This window comes from Sus scrofa, chromosome 13 (assembly GCF_054392235.1).
Source record: "Sus scrofa isolate SSC_HxYL_T2T_F1_AM1 chromosome 13, Sscrofa_HxYL_maternal_Yorkshire_Landrace_v2.0, whole genome shotgun sequence".
NCBI lineage: Eukaryota > Metazoa > Chordata > Mammalia > Artiodactyla > Suidae > Sus > Sus scrofa.
The window spans coordinates 32,817,111-32,823,915 of record NC_139395.1 but is presented as its reverse complement, the minus strand read 5'-3'; the positions used below and the strand labels follow the sequence as shown (position 1 = coordinate 32,823,915).

General features: G+C 42.7%; 1 pseudogene; it reads right to left on the bottom strand.

Moving 5' to 3' along the window:
- Positions 1–5,675: 5,675 nt before the first annotated feature.
- LOC100736701 (large ribosomal subunit protein eL42-like) lies at positions 5,676–6,067 on the bottom strand (annotated as a pseudogene).
- Positions 6,068–6,805: the final 738 nt, after the last annotated feature.

The following is a 6,805-nucleotide window of genomic DNA, read 5'->3' as shown; positions in this document are numbered from 1 at the left end:
CCTTTACTTAAGATAAATGTCTCTGCGTCTTGTTTTATGTTAACTTTTTTCCTTAAGTTTCACAGCACCCATTCTTTAGCCCCAACCTGCTGAGCTGGTCTCGGCAGGGGACCCCTGTTAATAACTGCTCAAGAAAGCCACGAGAATGTCATGGAATGTAGCAAGCCTGCTTAATCATAAAACCATAAATAAAAGCGTGAGATATTCCCCAGGTCATTAAGGGAAAGATAAAATGGGACCTTTATTCAAGATGAGCAAGATAATGATCCTTATGACCAAGGACAGGAATTTAAGGGAAGGATCACATTCCAAAGTAGGAGACCCTTACTTTATGGAAACCTGAGATTATTCAACATATTTTAGCATATGTTACCACCCTTCTGCTGATTTGAATAAGCACCATGAGAGTCCTACTTCGACCTCATAGGGTCAAATTCTCTTTTACCAGATATGAAGGAGGAGCTAATGATGTAAACCTGACATCTGCAGAATGAGGAAGAAGGTGGTCATTTACCCCTCGCCACCTTTCTCGGATTATAAAAATGTAGCCCACCTAGTCCTCAGGGCAGAGCCTTTTATCCTGCCTGCTTGCATTTCTCACAATGGTCCTATCTTACTAAGTTTGTTTCTTGCCTATCACTTTGTCTCTCGCTGAATTCCTTCAGCACCAAGACACAAAGAACCTGAGCCTCTGTAAATCCAGACACCAAGTGAGTGATTCTAATTTTAAAACCACAGATTCAAGTCCCAGTCTGGGTTCAGGCTGGGTTCGAGTCCCCGCACTGCACTAAACCCGGCAATCTGGGTTTAGTGCTGTGTTTTCGGTTTCACTTCCGCATGCCCATGCCCCGGCAGTCAAAAACAAAAACAAAAACAAAAAACCCAACCCAGTTTCCCTCCCCTGCATATTTTAAGTAGAAGCTGCATTGAAGTACTCTTTCAAATAAAGTTGGGAGATAACCAATCTTTCAGCAAATAATTCTACCCACCCTGCCTTATCTTTTTTCCACCCCAAGTACAGGATTCCTTAAGTTCTAACCCAACAGTAAGCCCTTGAGACTGGGAGTGTGAATTTGACCACATCCTTCCCAAACCTTTTGTGTTTATGCCCAGAGGACCTCTTCTTTCCCACTCAAAGCTAAAGACTGGATTCTGCTGAGTCATCCCTTCCCTGAGGCTCCCCCAAGGGAAGGACTACTTCTTGCCTTAGAGAAGGTCCAGGGTGTCAGAGTGAAGAGGGAGAGGGGTGATCACCTTATATGTTGGAAAAATTTCCACCACCAACCTGTGAGACAGGCACAGCGGTGCACTGCTCAGAACCCCCTGCAAGGCTCTAGGCTCTGGGAGGAGTGCTTGGTCTGACAGCTTCAGCTTCTAGCTTCCTCAGAATGTGTCTTAGGTGTTTTTTTTGGGGGGAGGGGGTTGTTTTTGTTTTGTTTTTTTCAATTGTGGTAAAATACATACAATGGGCCTCTGCAGAAGTGTAGGTTCAATCTGTGGCCCAGCAAAGTGGGTTAGAGTATCCAGCATTTCTGCAACTTCAGTGGCATAGGTTCCCAGACCAGGAACTTCCATATGCTGCAGGTGTAGCCATAAAAAAAAAAAAAGAAAGAAAGAAAACCAAGACAACAGGCCCCAAATGGAGTTTCTTATGCTAAACCACATAATACCAATCAGATTTGGGTTTTTTGCTTTCTTAGGGCCACACTCGCAGCATATGGAGGCTCCCAGGCTAACAGTCCAGTCGGAGCTACAGCTGCCTACCTATACCACAGTCACAGCAACACCAGATCCAAGCCATGTCTGCGACCTACACCACAGCTCACTGCAACACCAGATCCTTAACCCACTGAGTGAGGCCAGGGAGCGAACCCTCGACCTCATGGCTCCTAGTCAGATTCGTTAACCACTGAGCCACGACAGGAACTCCCCAGTCAGATTCTTTTTTTTTTTTTTTTTTTTTTTTTTTTGGCTTTTTGCCTTTTCTAGGGCCACACCTGCAGCATATGGAGGTTCCCAGGCTAGAGGTCTAATCGGAGCTGTAGCCATCGGCCCACGCCACAGCCACAGCAACTGGGGATCTGAGCCGTGTCTGTGAACTACACCATGTAATTGTGCCATTTGTAATAACATGGATGGACCTAGAGGATATTATGCAAAGTGAAATAAGTGAAACAGAGAAAGACAAATACTGTATGATTTCACTTATATTTGGAATCTAAAAAACAAAATCAACAAACAAATTTAACAAGGCAGAAATAGGCTCCCAGATACAGAGAATAAACTGGTGTTTGCCAAGGGAAAGGATGGGGGAATGAGAGAAACAAGTGAAGGAGATTAAGAAGTACAAACTTCCACTTATAAGTCTCAGGGATGTAGTGTATAGAATGGGTCAATAATATTGTAATAACTTTGTACATTGACTGATGGTAAAACTAGACTTTGGTGATTTTTTTTTTCTTTGTTCTTTTAGAGTTACACCAAAGGCATATGGAAATTCCCAGGTTAGGGGTGGAACTGGAGCTGCAGCCACTAGCCTACGCCACAGTCACAGCAACACCAGATCAGAGCCACGTCTGTGACCTACAACACAGCTCACGACAAGTCTGGGTCCTTAACCCACTGAGCAAGGCCAGGGATCGAACCTGTGTCCTCATGGATACTAGTCAGATTTGTTTCTGCTGAACCATGATTGGAATTCCTAGTGATCATTTTGTAATGTATAAAAATATCATATCACAGAGTTCCATTGTGGAGCAGTTGGTTAAGGACCTGGTGTTATTATCACTGCAGCAGCGCAGGTCACTGCTATAGCACTGGTTTGATCCCTAAACCATGAGCTTCCATAAGATGCAGGTGTGGCAAAAAAAAAAAAAAAAAAAAAAAAAAAAAAAAAAAAAAACTAAAAAATAAAACCCAAGGAAAAAAAATCAATTCATATCAAATCATAATATTGTAAGAAAATTATACTTCGGTTTTTATTGTTTTAATTTTTTTTTTGTCTTTTTGCCTTTTCTAGGGCCACTCCTGTGGCATATGGAGGTTCCCAGGCTAGGGGTGTAATCGGAGCTGTAGCTGCTCGCCTACACCACAGCCACAGCAACACCAGATCTCAGCCACGTCTGTGACCTACACCACAGCTCACGGCAACGCTGGATCCTTAACCCACTGAGCAAGGCCAGGGAACGAACCCGAAACCTCATGGTTCCTAGTGGGATTCGTTAACCACTGAACCACAATGGGAACTCCTACTTCAGTTTTTTAAAAAGTCCTTCACTTTGTGTAGCTCTTCAGAGCTCCTCTCTATCTGCTGGATTGGATGCTGCCTGGTTTGAATCGATTTTTGCTCAAACTCAAAAATTTTAATAAGCCTCACTTTATCTTTTGACATATTTAGAATTTCTATTTTGTTTTCTTCCTTTTGTAAAATACATTTTTCTAAATTTTTAATAGCTCCTAAATTTTACTGTTTTCTGGTTTGTCAATTAATATTTTCATTTTGTCTTTGTAGTTACCTGGAGTAGATTTTTACCATCTTAACTTCTAGATAAGCCTTTTTGTCCATTTGCTTTATTCTTCTTTTCTAGGATGTGGTTTGTTGTTGTTGTCTTTTTCATCTGCACCGGAGCATGTGGAAATTCTCTGGCCAGGGATGGAACCCTGGCCACAGCAGCGACCTGAGCCACAGCAGTGACAACACTGGATCCTTAACCTGCTACACTACAAGAGAACTCCAAGAATGTGTTTTTGTGTGTGTGTGTGTGTGTTTTTATTACCCAATGAATTTATTACATTTATCATTGTACAATGATCATCACAATCCAATTTTATAGGATTTCCATCCCACACCCCCAAGGATGTGTTTTTTTGAACAGCTTTATTGAGTTATAATTTAGCTATATAATTCATCTACGGTTACATGTATAATTCAGTGATTTTTAGTACATGTTCTGAGTTGTGCAAACATGATCACAGTCCATCATCTAAAAAGACCCCTTAGGAGTTCCCATTATAGCTCAGTGGTTAAGGAATCTGATTAGGAACCATGAGGTTGCAGGCCTCACTCAGTGGGTTAAGGATCCGGCATTGCCGTGAGCTCTGTAGGTCGAAGATGTGGCTCAGATCTGGCATTGCTATGGCTCTAGTTTAGGCCAGCAGCTACAGCTCTGATTCGACCCCTAGCCTGGGAACCTCCATATGCTGCGGGTGCAGCCCTAGAAAAAACAAAAACAAAAACAAAAAAAATAAAATAAAATAAAAAATAAAAAAGACCCCTTATACCTGTTTGCAGTCAGCCCTCATTCCCACCTCCAGCCTCAGGCAACCACTTTCTGTGTCTATAGATTTATTCTTTTGCACATTTCATGTAATGGAATCATATAATACCCAGTCTTTTGTGCCTGACATCTTTCATTGGCATAATGAGTTTTTGGGTTGTTTTTTGTTTTGCTTTGTTTTGTTTAGATAAGAAGATACTTTAGTTAAAATGGAAAAATGCTTCTATCTCAGAAATTGGCAAGCATCTCAAAATTAAACAGAATAAGAGTTTTCTCATTTTCTCTCTTTTTTTTCACAGCTGCGGCAATGTCAGATCCTTAACTCACTGGGCCACAGCCAGAACTCCCAGGAAAAGGAAGGGAGAAAAAGCTGCTAAGGAAGATATGTTCCATTCTTTTGCAAGTTTACTCAGGCTTGGAGGTAAGCAGGGTTCAGGGTCCTGGGGGAAGAGAGAAGCACTGACTAAAGGTCACTGACCATGTTTTTGATGCCTTCTCATGTATCAGTACTTCTGATTTTTAATTTTTTTAAATTTTTTTGCTTTTTAGGGCCACACCCACGGCATATGGAGGTTCCCAGGCTAGGGGGTCAAGCTGGAACTACAGCTGCCGGCCTACACCACAGCCACAGCAGCGCAGGATCCCAGCTACGTCTGTGACCTACACTGCAGCTCACAGCAATGCTGGATCTGTAACCCAGTGAGCAAGGCCAGGAATGGAACCTGCAACCTCATGGTTCCTAGTCGAATTCGTTTCTGCTGAGTCACGCTGGGAACTCCTCCCCTATTTCTTTTTATTGTGGTAAAATGTATATGGCATAACAAGGTACCTAGAGTTGTCAAATTCAGAGACAGAAAGTAGAATGGTTGTTAGTTACCAGAGTCTGAGGGGGAAAGAGAATGGGGAGTTAGTGTTCAATAGGGAAAGGGTTTCAGTGGATGAGAAATATTCTGGAGATGGATGGTTGCACAGCAGTGTGAATGCACTTAATGCTACTGGACTCTACTCTTAAAAATTGTTAAAATGGTGAGTTTATATTTCATTTCATTTATTTATTTGGCCACACCCACAGCATATGGAAGTTCCCCAGACTAGGGGTTGAATCGGAGCTACAGCTGCTGGCCTATGCCATACCTTGTGGCAACACTGGATTCATAACCCACTGCGCAAGACCAAGGATGAAAACGGAATCTTCATGACACTATGTCAGGGTCTTAACCACTGAGCTACAGTGGGAACTCTGCATTCCAGTCTGGAGGGCAGCTAGTCTTTTAGCTCTGTACTAAACGTCCTGTAAACCCTACCATAAACAGCGTGAATAGCTTTAATGGAATCATGTCTGCTGTTTACACTGTCTGTGGGGGTTGATGTCACTTGTGGCTGACCGTGAAATGTGAATATGAATATTCTCAGGGTTTTTTTTTTTTAACAATTTCAAAAATTTATTGTCTTCGTAATAAAAGTATGAAGCTCAGAACCAGATCACTTGGCCCTTTCTCTTCTTACCTCCTCCCAGCTCAAAATGCTTGCATCTCTTAATAGCCAGCATTCTCTTAGATCTGCATTCGGACAACGCATTCAAGTCCCAACACAATCTTCTTTGCAGGTTTAGCCTTCTTCCGGAAAATTGGCTTAGTCTGCCCGCTGTAGCCATTCTGCTTCCTGTCATAATGCCACTTTCCCTGGGCATACAGAGAGTTCTTGCCCTTCTTGTACTTTGTCACTTTGTGGGGTTGGTACTTGCCAAACTTCTTACAGAAAGTTCTGCAGGTTTTAGGGACGTACACCATGTTTGCGAGAGCGCTATTGTCACAGAAAGCTTTTTGTGTGTGTGCGTGTATGTGTGTCTTTTTAGGCACGCACCTGCAGCATATGAAAGTTCCCAGGCTAAGGGTTGAATTGGAGCTTCAACCACAGCCACAGCAACACCAGATCCTTAACCCACTGAGCAAGGCCAGGGATCCTAGTCAGGTTCGTTTACTGCTGAGTCACAATGGGAACTCCACAGGTATTTTCTTATATAGCATCTCTTGGCTGCAATTCAGAATTGTATTGCCTTTGATTAGCTGGGAGGTACTCCTCCATCCCATTCATTCCTTCTACAAGTATTCATGGAGTATCTCCTAGGTGCCGGATATTTTATAATTAAATCTTTTTTTTTTTTTTTTGTCTTTTTGCCATTTCTTGGGCCACTCTCATGGCATATGGAGGTTCCCAGGCTTGGGGTCGAATCGGAGCTGTGGCCTCCGGCCTACGCCAGAGCCACAACAACGCGGGATCCGAGCCGCATCTGCGACCTACACCACAGCTCATGGCAACGACGGATCGTTAACCCACTGAGCAAGGCCAGGGATAAAACCCGAAACCTCATGGTTCCTAGTCGGATTTGTTAACCGCTGCGCCACAACAGGAACTCCTATAATTAAATTTCTGACCTTAGGACTGGTGTTCATGTTCTGCCAGATTTTAAATTCTACTGGATAATGTAAGCTCAAGTTAATTAATTCTAAAAAAAAAAGACTTCCTGT